The sequence below is a fragment of the Phalacrocorax carbo genome, chromosome 4 (genome assembly GCF_963921805.1).
Source record: "Phalacrocorax carbo chromosome 4, bPhaCar2.1, whole genome shotgun sequence".
Lineage (NCBI taxonomy): Eukaryota > Metazoa > Chordata > Aves > Suliformes > Phalacrocoracidae > Phalacrocorax > Phalacrocorax carbo.
Genome location: NC_087516.1, coordinates 11,623,070 through 11,639,260, shown reverse-complemented (window position 1 = coordinate 11,639,260; position 16,191 = coordinate 11,623,070). Strand labels below are relative to the sequence as shown.

The window sequence follows — 16,191 nt, the reverse complement described above, 5'->3', positions numbered from 1 at the left end:
ATGCTTCTGTGGCCAGGGCTGTAAAGGAGTAAAGCTGTGTTCGTTATGGCTGCCTTTTTGGACTGCCTGATCTCTCTGCACTTCTGTGCATCGGGAAGAGCCCCCTTCTGTTCATTTGTAGCCTAAGTTCAAAGTAATGATTTTAAACCACACACAGCCAAAAAGCCTTATCTGAGGAGGAAGCAGCCACCGATGCCAACTCACTACCAGCTAAAACATGTGCCTGTTTCCTAATTTGGTAAGTGGGTCTCCAAGGCCAAAGCCCACAGGAAGGTCATGCTACTCAAACAGTGCAAACAAACATCCACAGGTCAAAGAAAGCTGTGGAGCCGGTGGAGTATTTATCAAGCAAGTTCTGGTTGCTTCTAGATCCTTCTTATGGTTTTCTGCTTTTTTTTTATTTTTTGCACACAAGAAGAAACACAAGGCACAAGAAGCTGTCAGAAAAAACCCAACCCTTCTCATGGTTTTTACTTATGCTTAAAATCTTCATGACTAACTGAAGTGCTGGGGACTGGTTTTACATGGAAATGGTGAACTGAGATTTTGGTCAAGGGCTATCATACAACACAACTGAAATTTTATCATCACAACATGCAACTAAGAACAGAAGTAGCAAGAGGTGGTTAAGAAGGTGAAGGAAAGTGGTAAGAGGTGAGTTTTCGTATATTCAACTAGTTACACAGATGGTGCTTTCAGAATGGCAGATAGCTTGCAATACATTTAGTTTAGCATGACAAAGAAGTTATTGCCCTCATGCAAAATAAAAAACCCCACAGAATCTGACAGCTGGAGTTCCTAGTCCCTGTACTGCCACAAGTGTCCTCACGAAGGGCCAGAGACTGAAAGCAGGACTCTGCTTTTAAACTGAGAAGGTAACACAAAAAAGAGAGCTCTTCAGAGGGAGAGTAATTAATGAGCTTCTGTGAAGGACAAATACAAGGGTTTAATGCAGAATAATGACAAAGGAGTCTCTGGTTAGATATCCGATTGTTACGCTCCAGTAGCTGTATCGTATGCGGTACCATCCAGACCAGCTCAGGGCAGTGACACCCACACGCGGGGCTGTTCTGAGAAGCAGTGACTGTACACTGGAGGCTGAGCAAAGAGCCCTTGGTGTCCAGCACGGTCTCATCCAGATATCCATACAAGGCCCTTTCATGGGATTGCACACGGATGCTTGTGGAGTGCAGAGAACGAAGAGCTGAAGGAGCTGTGCCCAGAAGTTTTTTGTGTGGTGCATTCAGTGGAAATCTTCTGGATTATTGTTACTTTAAGCAACACTGATTGATGTTGGACACAGGCACATGAATTTAGCATCAGAGAAACCACAATTTTCAGAGTTTCTTCTTACCACAGGAAAGTATGGCCTTAATAAGCAGCCAGAACATTTGGTTTAAAACTGGATTTAGATTTCTCAATTTTCTATACTTTGGTTTCCTCTTGTATTTGGAAATCAATTTGTAAAATGTTAAACTCCAGCCATTTCTAGTCTTCTCTCTGCAGAATTACAGTCTTGTGAGTGGGAAGGATTTAAATGACACCTATTTAAAGACTTCAGTGAAAAAAGCAATTAAGTAGGTGACAAGACATTTTCTTTTTTTTTTTTAAAAAAGGAATCAAACTAATTCCTTCTGTGCAATTGAAAAAGTAAGTTTGATCTACCCAGACAGGAGTGGCTATATTGATTTCATTAATTCTGGAGTCCAAAATATTATTTAAGGATTATACATACCATCCAGTGAGGAAATTGAACAGTAAGCCAGAGAACTCAGTATTTTTCAAGTTTACCAAAATTGTTCTAAAGATGATTCTGTGTTTCTCCCTTAAAGAGAAAACAGAATATAGGACCATGTTGGTACCAACAGTGCAAACTTTGCTGCTACCTATTCTACTTAAGCTTGGTCTGATAAACCACTGTAGAAGGTATCTGAGAAGGGGCTATGGAATGTTGAAAACAACAATAATATTTACATGAGTTTCCAATCTTTGCATTAGAGCCCTATTTCTAGGAAGATAAGCTGCAGATAAACATCTAAAGATTGAATGCCTAATCCCATATTATCACTATCAAACTGACAATCACTATCATCACTGAAATCCTATTTCAAGGGGGGTACAAAGATAAGTATAGAGTAATCTCCTGAAAGGTATTTTTTCATCCTGTCATTGAATCTAGTATCAGCTTTCATCATCCAGTCCTGCTCAGATTCTGCTCAAGAACTGACTTATTTATCAGGAACTTAGGGTCTTCATGCGAGTGCAGAACCTGTGGCTGGACCTCTGCACATCCCCTTAGCCAGAGATGCAGTACCGGGTCAAAGTCACAATCCCAGCTAGATCAAAGGTTTCAATGTGTTAACTGTGAAACAGCAGCCAAACCTTTGGCTTAAAATATGAACAGCGGTGGGTGGATATTCAAGGAAGCTCTTCCTGGATTTCAGGAGCTGTTGTAGGAAACAAAAAAGACAGTGCTTTAACCACTATTCTTTTTCAGTAGGGTCACACATGCTGCAGTCTCAGTGATGACTCTGTGCTTCCCAGCAGTAGCTACATGCATGTTGAATCATCTGTTAAATGCAGGCCTTGCTATTTGTTCACCTTTTTACCATGCCAGGCTATATTCTTGCTTTGACAGAGAGTTTAACTGGCAGAACTTTTTGCCAAACAATACTTTGGAATTCAATATTGTAAACAATGAATCCTATTTATCTTTCAAGACAGGTTGGTGACACTCATAAAAAGGGTGAGGAAAGCAAATCTCTCTCTGCTTCAACAATTATGAAGTTGCTGTAGGCTTCTAATTTGTGCTTTCTGAGACGTCAGCGGGAGGTTTTCTGGCTCCTAGAGGCAGTATGTGTATTATGTACTTAATTCATTGCTAAAAAGCTTTTAGTTGCATGCTTTTGTTTCCCAGTTAATGAAAAGCAAAGTCCAGTGGTTGCGGGCATTCACTCATGCACTTCAATATGACAAAACTATGCAGTATCAGTTCAAAATAATGTTATTTGCCATCCATATTGCATAAGCCCCTGTATGAACAGAGTGCCATTGTATGAAAGGTTGCAGACATAATGAATAACATTACACATCATTCCCAAATACATATACCCATTTTATTGCTTTGTATGAAGAGAAGCTAACAAATAATAGGGTGCCTACAGCTCCAGGCTTTTCACAGTAACAGTAGCTGTATCCTCTTTAGCCAGATTATTGAATACACATACATAATTTCAAGAGTTGCACTATAAAGGTTCAAAGTTTAAGAAATAAATATCCAAATGCCTCTACGTGCCCTCTGAAACAGTTGTTTCATGTGTCGTGTTTAACACATCTGATCAACAGAGGGCAGCAAATTCCTTGTAAAAATGCAGGAGTGCAATAGGTTTGCTTCAAAAAGTATAGCAACAACTGTATTACTTATATTTAAAAAGCAAATAGGGAAACACAGGATTTACAAAGTATCCACTGTTAACTCAGCAAGTTCTTAAGAGTGTTCTGGGACATCAGCAGTCCTTAGCTGATGAAGTTATAAAGGCTCCTATTCAACAGCACTTCTCAACATGCTAAATTTCTGCTTAATGAAATTTCAGCTTGATAAAATGTCTGCTTTGCTTTAAACGTAGGTTCCTGAAACTGGGACAGAAAGGAAGTATGGGAGGAGTTTGGGGAGTTTACATTCAGTTTTGAGAAATATTAGTCTTTTTGCATGCCTTTTGGATTCAAATGAGAAGCCTACCTCTGCCCAGTACCCACACCTCGCAGCCCCAACACAAGCCTCATCTTCAGCTCAGCCGCAGCCAGTTGCTTAAATAGCAATTCCTCTCTGCTTACTACTAGATCCAAAGTTGCCCACCCCTGAGCTCTTTTACACAAGAGTTCTATAAACAACAGAATAAATAAACAAACCTTGGTTTCACATTGCGTTCCTGGGGTTGGATTCTCAGTATCTGATGATGTGCAAATTGAAGATTTCCCTGTGGTTGGGAAATCCCAAATACAGTTTCTTTGCTGTATATTAGGGAAGGAGTTGCTACTGTATTCTTTCACTTAGTAGAAATTACAACAGTTTGTTTTGGGTCTCCCTCCCCCACCTTCTATCCAACTGCCTGGCTACTTAAATGAGATCTAGAGAAAATGAGAAGCTTTGAATCCTTTAGCGCTCAGTCAGAATTTGCTAAAATTAGGCAACATGTTTAAACACCTAAAACACCCCAAACCCATTTTCTACGGGGTAGGAGACAGATCTGAGAGACTGTGGATAGTAGAAACTTAACTTTCTTCTAAACAAAGGCTAAGACTTCTGCAGAATCAGAAGCTTTTCCTCACTGGGAAAAAAGTTTTAGTTTAAGAGACATTAAATATCTGTAGATGAAAGTTTCAGGAAGACAATCAACATCCTTGGGAAACTGTTTTTCTGGTTTTGCCCTACAGGAGATGGTAGAAATAAATGGTTTCAGAAAAACAAACTAACAAAACCCTTCAAATGAGGTCAATGCACCTTTTTACTGGATTGTATTTATTTGGGACATGACTGCATTAATAATTCAGTGTTTATCTACTGTCCGTTTTCTCTCTGCATCTCGATAAAAGTGAAGTTTGGTCTCACCATAGCTCAGGAAAAGTGTTACCTGCTAGTGTAACAGGTTTGAATTTGCCCATCAGAACAGAAAAAAAATAATGCATAAAATAGAAAGTCTTAAAAGACTCAATTAAATAACCAAAGGGACAGAAGTAAAAATATATGGAAGTACAAAAATAATGGTGGAGACTACACCGTAAATTTTAAAACAGGTATATACAAGGACAAATCTCCATTCAGTTATTTATAAACAATCTTTCTTCTCACCAGACCATTAGGTATCTATAAGATAGGCTGTGAAAGAGCAGATTTTGGATTTATTTAGGCACCTTAACATAATTGAAAGCCAGTCCTTGAAGGTATGTGCTTAGTCATTCCTGTAGCTTAAGTATTATCTTTTCATTAAATTTATGACAATGACAAGAATTAAAGACTAGAACATTGAAAATAATAGCTCCTTATGTATTTAAGCAGCAGCTTAAGAGGAATAAAAAAGGCGGAAAATCTAAGTACTCCTATCTGCTGCAGGTTTTTCTGGATTTTTCTTTTCTTCCTTCATTAAAGCATTTTAATGACTTGTGTTCATCTGTTCAGTTATACCCTCCTGGCAGGCATCTTAAGAAGACCCACATCACTTACCTAGAAGGATTGCTTAGTTTCTTCTCATTCTCCTGCACAAAACTCAAATCAGGCACATGGCTTGATTTTGTTCCTACTGATACCACTAACGTACCATAGACTATTGCTCCAATGCACCAGTTGTTTAACAGCAGCTTTAGCAATCCCTTGCAAAAGCTAGTGATGTTGAAAATTCTCTGAAGATACTCTGACAGAATATCCCCAAGGAAATATACAGGCATAGAAAGTGGTCTCATTCTTTATTCTAAAAGTAAATTTTTATGACAGATTCCAAATTCACCCCTCTCTAAGAATTTTGTTGTGTTTGAACCAAGAGACAAGAAAATACGGCAAAGATTTCTTAGCAGACTCTATCCCTGTTCATCTCCCCAGGCACCTCTGTCCCTACCCGTTCCTATCTTTGTGCTGTTAAAGGAGAGGGCTACAGCCCTCAGCATGCCCAGAGAACCTTCTTGACCTTTCTCCTGCCTAATTAACATGCAAGAAAACAAGACAAGCTTTAGACAAATTGGCCAGCAACTCATAAAGCTAATCCTACCAAAATGACACAGGAACAACAAGAAACATAACTGGAAACCAAGTCTTTAAACCGTCACTAGGAACAGAAAGGAAATTAAATAAAACTTTAACAGGCAAAAAACCCAAGAGCCAAATAAGGCATGGAGAAAGAAGGAAGCCGATATTTGGGAAGTACATTAATTTAATGTGTTTGGGTAAGCATAGACAGCAACAGGCTCTCAGCTTTACTGCTGAGCTCTCTGAAGAACAGGATGATAGCAATGACACAGCTCCTAAATCCAGCAAAGGTAATAAGCTGCTAGAGATGTTCCTTTACCTCAAGCAGAGCCAAAATCAGAGATCTGTTGAAAGACAATGCATTTAGCTAATGCTGCATGCTATAAACACACAAAGAAATCTCTCTAGCTGTAGCACTGCTGAAGAAGTATTTATAAACTAATCATGAGACATTTCCTGGTAAAACGTCCTTCCCAGCTGAAGAGCTGGAAGGTTAAGTTCCAGCAGGTGATGGAAAAGTTCTAGTTAAGCCAGCTGAAACAATCAGGTACAGCAGGGCCTTATGAAACTTGGTTTCTTAAAATCAAGGGAGGTAAGCATAAAGTGTTCTCTCTTGAGTAGAAAAGCAGAAGTGAATAGTTGTCTGAGTAAGCTTGTGTTTTGCTTTGGCTTTATTAAGGTAAGGATACTGTATAAAACAATTATTTTATTAGGGAACTTGATCTGAGGTTTCTGATTTATGTGGATTAAAGTCATATAAAGAAGCTGGAAGTCTTTCTAATGAGGTTTTGGACCCTTAACTTACAACAGACAAAACTTTTATCAGGATATTTGTAAAAAAGTTTAATGTAATTTTCCTCTTTCATTATTTCAGGAGTGAACTTGGACCCTTGTCTTGTGGGTTTCTGAAGCTGAGAAAACTCAGCCTCAGAAGTGTTTTATCCATTTTAAGTGTTTTGCCCTTCAAATGGATAGCATGGTATGGGGAATTGTTGAATGTGTTGGTATATGGTGTGGAAGACAAACTAGTAAACCACTGAGGTACCTGTGTTTAGTTTTTTGCATTTAACTCTATTTAATGTCTGGTAGCTTTCAGTTATTGGGGAGCAGGTAGAAGACAGCGAGACTGAAATAAGTAAAATAAAATAACGATCCTGAGATATTATTAGAGGAGCTTTGAGTATGCCTTAAGAAATAGCTTTTTTTTTTCTTGAATATTAATGTTTGCATTTTACCATATGTCAACTATTTCATGTTTTTAATCACTTCTTTCAACTACTTAAATTATCAATCTCTAGGGAACCAAAGTTTTAGAAGAGAAACTTAAAAATTATATCAAATGCATTCAGGATAAAAACTGCTAACCTGATTAGCTCTTTTGACTGTAATGACTCACATCTCACTTGATAGAGAGCATAGTGCTTTGGGTCCTGGCTGCTGAGGCAGATCCCATGTAATTGCTGATGTCTCTGCCCCACCTAAGGAACTCTGTGTTTAAATGTGCACCTGGGTTGGCAATCAAGGGAGAGTGAATCCCTGCCATTCTTTTCTCCTCTATTGTGTATGAGTAAAGGCTTACTTGGATTATGGTAGTGCTAGGGAGAGGGGACAGGAGCACAGCCTATTTAATTGGAAAATGTGATGAAATAGACTGTATCAGTGAAGGAGTGAAGAGTCGCATTTAAAGCAGCTGTAGGAGGAGAGGGGAATTCTGGTGTGAATATGAGAGGATCATACACCTACTGGTTCTTATGTTGAAGTGGAAAATCTGCGGATTTGCTAGTGAATGTCTGATATCTGTGTGACTGCGATCTACGCTTTGTTGGTGATATGGTTATACATACAGCTATACAATGCCATTAAAACATGATACTAAAGTAGCACTGCCCCTAGTTCTGGAAGTCTCTGATGGTCTTTGATCATAGCTGGACCCAGAGCCATAGTTAGAAACAGTAGGAACATCTTTTCAGAAACAGGTATCACCAGTGTTGCATCTTGGTCTAGTTAAAATATATTATCTTCTACAATGCAGCATCTGGAAAGGGAGAGGGGGGAAAGCACTGGGGTAGTAAGGCTCTTGGGACTGGCTGTTCATCCCTCTGAGCCAGGTCTTGGATCCAGGTCCTCTACATCCCAGTTTGGGTGATTGTGTAGCTGGGCTGTGCACAGCCTGCTCTCCTGAGCAGGTTTCAAAGAGGAGCTGTCTTCTGGTCAGCTGAAGCTGCAGCATCTTTCTGGAGCCCAGCTTGCTTTATCTAGCAAAGCTGGGCTAGAAAAAATTTGGGCTATTCCTGGAAATCTTACTTTTAGGGTTGTAAATAGCTTCCTGGTACTTTCAGCAACTGGGCACCTTATGTAGCTGCCTAAGGAATATGAGAAGAGACTGAGTTTTCACAAACAGCTGAGTAAAATAGGGGCATAAATCTATCCCCACTGACTGATACATCTCACTAAAGCAGGTGTACTTGGTACTGTGCAATACATGGTAAGGTCAAATCCTTCATTTACGTAGCCAGGTATACCACTTCAGTGGCTTCTAAGTAGCATTTATTGAAAGAAATATTTTATCAGACAAAGTAAGGATAGCAAAAACTTACAGCCTGGATATCTGATTATTCAGCACTCATAGGAGAAGATGTCTAAGCACTCTACCATTTACAATGCAATTTCATGATCTTTGACTTCCTTTTAAATCTGTTGGCATTTAAAAACTCACCCCCCCCCCCCTTTCTTTCATTTGCCCCCAACCCCTCTGTAATCATATATATAGCTGGGTGGTACCATGGCAGGTTGGTGGTTTATGGTGCAGGTGCTTTGTACGCGTATTTTGAAGCACCCTTCTTACTTCGCTTTAAATCTGTGTACAGACTTGCATGACTTTGAGTAATTTAGCACATTATATCTGCAGGTTGTTGCTCTTCATTACTTAAGTTTTCAAAGATGAAGAACAAGAAGTTAAGATCAGAGTAACAGAATACGCTTCCACTCTTCTTTCTCTCTGGCAAATGTAGAACAATTGATTAGTTACACTCTACTGTAGTTTATTCGAGACCTTATGTTCAGTGCCAAAGTACTTTGTCTTAATTTAGACCTTGAGCGTATAAGCACTTGAGCACGTATCTAGAATTACTCACATGAGTAAAGCTATTGACTTCGAAGTTATTGACTACCATGTAAGTAAAGTTAAGCTTTCATAAGGTGAAAGGTCTGGAGCCATTATTTCTTGCCTATGTAAGGAAAGGAGGCGAAGACAGCTGTGGCTTTTGTACTGTTAGCAGATTTTTCTCACAAATAAAGATCTACAATGAAAATAGTTTTCAGTATTGTTACTCTGCAGATGTCAGGAATAGAAGAGTGAAGATACCACCTCCCAGAGATTTTGCTCAAAGTGTTCAAGTTACTGTGTACAGTATGACGGAATCTTTTTAGTCTAACTTCTTCTGAAGGTTCTTCTTTGCAGATCTGGTGTAATGAAGATGGATCCAAACGCAGTCAAAGCAAGCAGAAAGGACTTTTCCTTCTCTGCTTTTTTCCCCAATGACTGTCTTCTGGGAATGCACTGTGGTGCTTCTCAGAACCTCTGCAGAAGCAACAAATACCCGGATTTGTCCTGTGTAGCCTAAGGAACATAGGGTCATGCCTGACAAAATTAACTTGGTGCTGCTGAAAGCAACTCCAGTATGGGACTTCAGAGCTGTCTAGAACATGTGTCACAAGCCCTGGGTAAAAAACTCTTAATACCTTCTATAAAAAGCCTGCCTTTTAAAGAGTAAATCCCAGCATTATGTGCTGAAAGCTATCTGAAGTATTCAGCTCTGTGTGACTAATAGATTCCATTGCTACCAAGAGCCACAGCCAACATGAGAGGCTTCACTGTGAGATGATCTTCATGAGAAGCAAACTTTAAAAAAAAAAACAAACAAAACCCACAACCAAACAAAAAAACCCTCCACAAAGCAAACAAAAAAATCCCCTAAAATTACCAGCTGCCCCCAACCTCCAAAACAAAGAGGCCCCCCCATAGCTCCCACTCCTTTTTGGGTGAAACTCTTGTGTGAGCTGACACAGGCAGGACACAGGAACAACCACAAAACCAGGGATGAAATGCAAAGAGGAAATTTATTTTTGTTACCTCGTGAATCTCAGGATCCCCGAAGCAGCACCTGGGCAGAGGCACACAAGTGGGGACGCAAGCACCACGGAGCTCGGTCCTTGCTAGAGGATCGCTGAACCTGCTGGTTTTGCCTGTGTATTGGGGAATCACGCAGGCGTATTTTACCGCTGTGTGTTGATCTTTCCCACAGCGGGGCAGGAATCTCAAGCATGTTTGATAGGGTGCCTCTGAGTCTATCACAGGCCTATGTTATCTAAACACAGATGTTGTACTTGTCAAGCACACAAGACTAAACAACAATTAGTATGATATATGTGTTTTTCTACACCCCAGCTGCAAGTCACTGGAGTGTATTTACAGTCCTCCTCACCCATCTTCCTTTATTTTCCCACATTCTACCCCTTTGCTCAGAAGACCGCTTCTGCTGGGGCTGGCAAAGCTGGAAGTGTCCCTTTGGGCTTGCAGGGTGCAGCACAGTGTAATTTGCAGAGGCACACAATAAATACGTATAGATAAAGGAATAAACATAGCTCTACAATAATGCTTTGAATCAGGTGTCCCATTCATCGTGCCAGGGAATTAAACCACTCATCCAGCCAGGCACCACCAATAGATTGTTTAATTTCATAGAATGTCCTGAGTTGGAAGGGACCTGCAAGGATCACCAAGTGTACCTCCTGTTCCTGGAGATGTTGAATGTCCTCCTCTACTCTGGCTGATTCATTGGTTACGTTGAAGCGACATATGCCTTCAGAATTGATGCAGAGTTTATTGTGTTGAAGGAGGAAACAGTCCACTGCCAGTCAATTTTGTAGTGTTCATCGGTGTACAGCTGTTGCCTACCCAGAAAAAAATAGCAATGAGAAACATTAATATCAAAATCACTTCGTGTGGTATAATTCTGCAAAACAGCTACTGGGGCTGGCATGCTGTCAGAAGGTCTTCCGCTATTAATCTTCCCTTAATACAAAAGCAGAGGAGTTAGTTACAGTGGAGGCTAACCAAATCCAAATGTTTACATGTTGATCTTGTGGAAATGTATCCAGGGTATGTGCTTGTAGTACAGGACTACAAAGCACAACAAGCCAACCTGTGAAGGGGAGGAGAACAGGAGTGTCATTTCCTTCCAGTCATTGCTCCAGCTCCTTCAGCTAATATTACTCCAGGTTTGATAACCTGGTGTAAGGTAACTGACCACACAGATTGGAGAGCTATGGCTTGGGCTTTTTCAGATTGAACTTCAGTTCAACATTGGGTTTGCAACACCAATAACACTGCTCCAAAGCCATCTCCTCTGGATAAGGCACAGGTAGTCATAAAGGATACCTGAAACACAAGAACTTGAGAATCTGGCATTGACAAAGGATGTAAACAAAGAGGAGAAGATGTGGTATGGAACCATACACCATTCTCAGGGGTCGTCATATGAATCTTCATGTCTAGAGTAACAGGTCCCGTCCCCCTCCCGCCCAGGCCTCACCCCTGCCGGAGCTGAGCTGCCTGGGGGCTGGTGGCATCCTGCCATGCCCTAGCAGCCACGGCTGGGACAGGCCCTCCACTGGGAGCGGGCTTCTTTGGGCAGGAAGCAGAGGGAGGGCGCAGGGTCCGGCCGCTCGGCTGCAGGAGAGGGTGAGCGTGGAGTTGGTGGTGGGGCCAGGGGTGGTTAGCTTTTTTGTGTAGGTGCAAACTTTTGCCATCGGCAAAACATTTCCAGTGGTGTAATCCCATTTATTTCTGATCTTGTGGGACAGTGGCCTCTACAAGATCATTGCACATTTGTTTACGCATTGCCTGTGCTGTAACTCCTTTCAGTTTTACTAGCTTTCCTTTATTCACTACCTGAACAGATGTTCCCAAAATTACAGCCCCCATTTCCTTCAAGGCATTTGCCAGGGCGCCTGCATTACCTGTAGCATTTGTCACTGCTGGTATAATCAAGGGTTTTAGTGAGGCAGGCGCTCCACTCAAAAACTGCATTTTGGTACTTCTCGTTACTCCTACCCTGTCCAGATTGGATCCCGTAACCAACGCATGGCCATTGCTGTTACTGCAATGTTCCCAGGCACTGCGCAGTGAAACGATCATCGTACAGCTGTACAGCAAGCAGCGAAAGCAAAAAGAAGCCACTAACAAGCACTACACTCTAATATACAGTGAGGCAAGCCAGCCCCACCGCAAGCACAGGAGCTTGCCCATTAATAGCTAAACAGTGATAACAGCGATAAATTCAGTCTAGCACATTCCAATCAAACCTGTCATTATCTCAAACCCTTTGAGCCCCACTTTGGGTGCCAAAAAGGACTGTTGTGGTTTAACCCCAGCTGGCAACTAACCACCACACAGTTGCTTGTTCACTTCCCCCATTTATTAGCAATGCACGCTATCAATCATCTTACAGTACCTTGCTACCCATGGCACCACTCTGCTTGAGTAGTAATTTCTTCTTGTGCAGTTGCCTTTGCATCTTGTAAAGTCCCGTCTTCCTTTTCCAATTCTCTCATTTTACTCCATCATGCAACAACCTCATGGCCAAGAGCTCTAAGTCTGGTAAATAACAACCATCCCAATCTCCCTACTAACTTGCCTGAAGAATCCAGTGTCACTTCCCATGGCAATCCACACATAGCCATTTCAGTTTTGTGGGGGGCAACCACCACCCCATCACCTATTTCAGACCTTGCTTCCAGCAGAGCCAATGTAGCCAGGAAGTGGCCACAGGGGTGGGTCCAGTGTTCAGTACTGGGCCATCCCAGAATACAGGGAGTCACTGTTATGGCCTCCCCAGTCCATGACATTTTGCCAGACATGGCATTTGACTGTGTCAAATGTGTGAGCTGACACAGGCAGGACACAGGAACAACCACAAAACCAGGGATGAAATGCAAAGAGGAAATTTATTTTTGTTACCTCGTGAATCTCAGGATCCCTGAAGCAGCACCTGGGCAGAGGCACACAAGTGGGGACGCAAGCACCACGGAGCTCGGTCCTTGCTAGAGGATCGCTGAACCTGCTGGTTTTGCCTGTATATTGGGGAATCACGCAGGCGTATTTTACCGCTGTGTGTTGATCTTTCCCACAGCGGGGCAGGAATCTCAAGCATGTTTGATAGGGTGCCTCTGAGTCTATCACAGGCCTATGTTATCTAAACACAGATGTTGTACTTGTCAAGCACACAAGACTAAACAACAATTAGTATGATATATGTGTTTTTCTACACCCCAGCTGCAAGTCACTGGAGTGTATTTACAGTCCTCCTCACCCATCTTCCTTTATTTTCCCACAACTCTCTTCATTCAATGAAAGAACCCTATTTTTTCCCTCCTCCTCATCAAAAATGTCACAAAATTGTTTGAGGCAAAAATCCAGAGGAAGGGAGAGACTCCCAAGCTCAGAGCAAAATGTCTTTAGTTGTGCCTCGTGGGGGGAACATTACTTCAGTTTTACAGTTTTTTCCCAGGTCTCAGGAGTTCAAGAGGGTGACACTTCTGTGTTCTTAGTGCTATTTTCCTTGTTTGCTTGCTTTGTTTCTGTTTTCCTAGAGTTAGTAAAGGATATTGTACTGAGCAGTCCATTCTGACATGAAAAGGAGGCTGTTTTGGGGGATTATTTCCCCAGTTTGCAGATGTCTCAATGTCCTTTATGAGGTGCTCTGCAACAAAGAAGAATGGCCCACTGCAGGCGGGGCCATTGTTGAAACAGAACAATGTGACTGGGGTGCTCTTGTTTCTTTCCTATCTTCTGTTCATGAAACCAGGTATCTACTGCAGCTGGTCTGGAGTTGCATGTGGGATTTATGGAGAAGGAGAGTAGTTGTGGTTTGTGCTGCAAATCTGTGATATGGGAGGAGTGTAAAAAGCAAATTGATAGCTCCTAGGTAACGTGTGAAACCACACAGGTCTCAACCTCTCCAGTGGTGACAAATGTTGCTCTGCACTATTTGTGATGAACATAAACGTAATTCCTGAACAACAGGTTATTGCAGATTCAAAAAGCTTGATGGCTTACTTGAGTCTTGGGGGAAGCTCTAGTGTTTGCTCCTTATAATGGTTGACACCTTGCAAGCTGCCCTCTTCCATTTCAGTCCTAATCTAACCCTTTTGGCTCCTTATAGGAATTATTCTGAATATTCTGATATTCTCTCTGAGCCCTGCTGAAGCAGGTGCGTTGGATGAAAGCTGTATACTATGTATAGGCAGAAGGACTGCCACTAGTTCTTCTAGAACCTGCAATAGGCTCTGTTGAACTCAGTTTCTGAATCATGTTTCTTCCTTTCCTCCTTCTAACCTCCTAGCAACTGTGCATGCTTCTTTTTACTTCAGGGTAAGATTTCTGTTAAAGAGAATGCACAAGATGACAGAACCCTTCTTAAGGAAGCCAGATAAGTCAGTTCAGAGGTTACCTGTGTGTTTCAGCACAGTAGGGTTGGGATGATTGTGCTGATAAGCACAGCCTAATTCAAAGTTGCATTATCCTTAATAGTATATATTATCGTTATATTACTTTTTTTCATAGGGCCAAAGCCTTGTGGAAGAGGAGATGGTACTGGAAAGAAACCAGGACTAAGAATCCTGGCTAATATAAAATAAACAGTCAGACTCTTGTTATTGCATTGTAAGCAGAGAGCTCAGCATAGACAAACAGGAGTGAGTTACCAGTAGCTGATGGTAGTGAAGTGCAGCCCAAAATAAAAAGCTACTTGACTCATTTAAGGAACATAACCTGATCTGTATTTTTCCCAGGATTAATTGCTGCTTACTTTCTATAAAAAGCTGGTTTCCACTCTACTGGGTCTATTGTAGAGCAACATCATAACTTTGACTCTTTTGTGCATACTGCTGATGGTATTATCACTGCATGGTGCCTGGTGCTCAGCACTTCCACTGTGTAGCCAGGCCAAAACTGGAAGCCAAGGAGGCTCTTGTGATGACCTAGTGAGCTTTAGATATAAAAAAAATAAGAGATGAAGCTTCACAATTCAAGCTGGGATGTCTGGAAAACTGCTGCCAGTGACAAACTGTACCCCAAAGACACCACCTTCTTCAGCAACAATCTCACTTCTAGACTTTTTTTAAAACCTTGTGGCCATGATTTATCAGACAGATCAAACAGTGCTAAGGGAGACACATTTGCAGGGGCCTGTGAGACGCTGAGAACCAGCCTTCAGTCCTTGCTTTACTGAAACTGAGGAAAACTGAGGATGCTAACACCTTCCCTCTGGATATATGCATCTGAACTGGGTCAGAGGATTATTTCAGAAGTATATGGCTTTCTGATGTCATTTGTGTAGTGCAAGCTAGGTGTACACTTATGTAAACACAGGGCAGCAGAGGGACCTGTCAAAGGCCGTTTTGTCAAAGTCTAAGGACTAACTCAAACTGGAACTACAGCAGGGATCTCTGCACAGCACTGCCTTTTGTAGGGGACAAGTAAACAAGTCTCTTGTACTGAACAGAGCATGGAGCGTGGCTTCTATGTGTGGTTGTTTCTTCTCAGTTCCAAGTACAATACTGCAGCCAAGAAGTCTTTAGTGCAAAGGCCTATGACTGAATTTGCATTTGTGTTAAAATACGGTCACATAGGAGGCAATGTAGTCCTATATCCAGGGATTTTTCTGAAAAGGAAGAGTGGAAAGGCAGGTGACGAACTGGATAAATTACAAATGATAGTGCAAGTGTACCTAAGGGAAAAGAGCCTGGTCTCCGCAGAAGTTTGTACTTGGAGCATGCAAGCTATTTTCTAAGAATCCAGCTAATAAATGTAATAAAGAAATGCAGCACGTGATATCTGTGAGTGTTAAAACAAATACTGATAAAGTATAACTGGATTCCGTTGCAGTAGCTGAGGGTGGAGGTGTTCCAGTCAGACAGCTCCTCTTGGTTATTGCCTGGCTGTGGTCATGCTGAGGAGGGACAGGTCACTACCTGATTAGGCAAGCCAGCTGTGGCCAGTTGCCTCCAGTCCATGGAGGAGAAGTGTGAGCAAAGGCTTGCTGACTGACTGGAAGAATAAGACAATGTATTTGCATGAAGTTCTCTGTTTCCCACTAACATATGGGGAGTTCATGGTCTCTACTTCTCTGGCTTTCTTGTGGTTTAATGATGCAGTATAATCACTGTCCTTCAGCTGAGGAATCAAAGCATGTATTGACTTGCAAAGTGCAAACGGGTGCTCCTGCAGGAAGAAATGGACTCATGTGTCCTGTCCACAAGACAGTCTCCTTTTTCTCCCATGTAGCTATCAGTCACTGCCTATCTAGTGCCTCCTGTCTAAACTGTTGCAGAGATCCTCACAGGAAGCAAGGAAAGGGACAGTGAGCAATATGAATGGTTTTAATAATCTG

General features: G+C 41.7%; 1 protein-coding gene across 7 annotated transcripts in view; it reads right to left on the bottom strand.

The window, feature by feature from the left end:
- LOC135313030 (homeobox protein HMX1) overlaps positions 1–13,127 on the bottom strand; it is an 82,297-nt gene extending 69,170 nt beyond the window's left edge. For 3 of the 7 annotated variants that reach the window (XR_010372580.1, XR_010372577.1, XR_010372579.1), the window contains exons 1-2: positions 12,759–13,127; positions 9,870–10,690 (exon numbers count right to left, since the gene is read on the bottom strand). The gene's annotated coding sequence lies outside the window, so the exon portion shown is untranslated. The other 4 variants (XR_010372581.1, XR_010372578.1, XR_010372576.1 and 1 more) reach the window with 4 other exon arrangements.
- Positions 13,128–16,191: the final 3,064 nt, after the last annotated feature.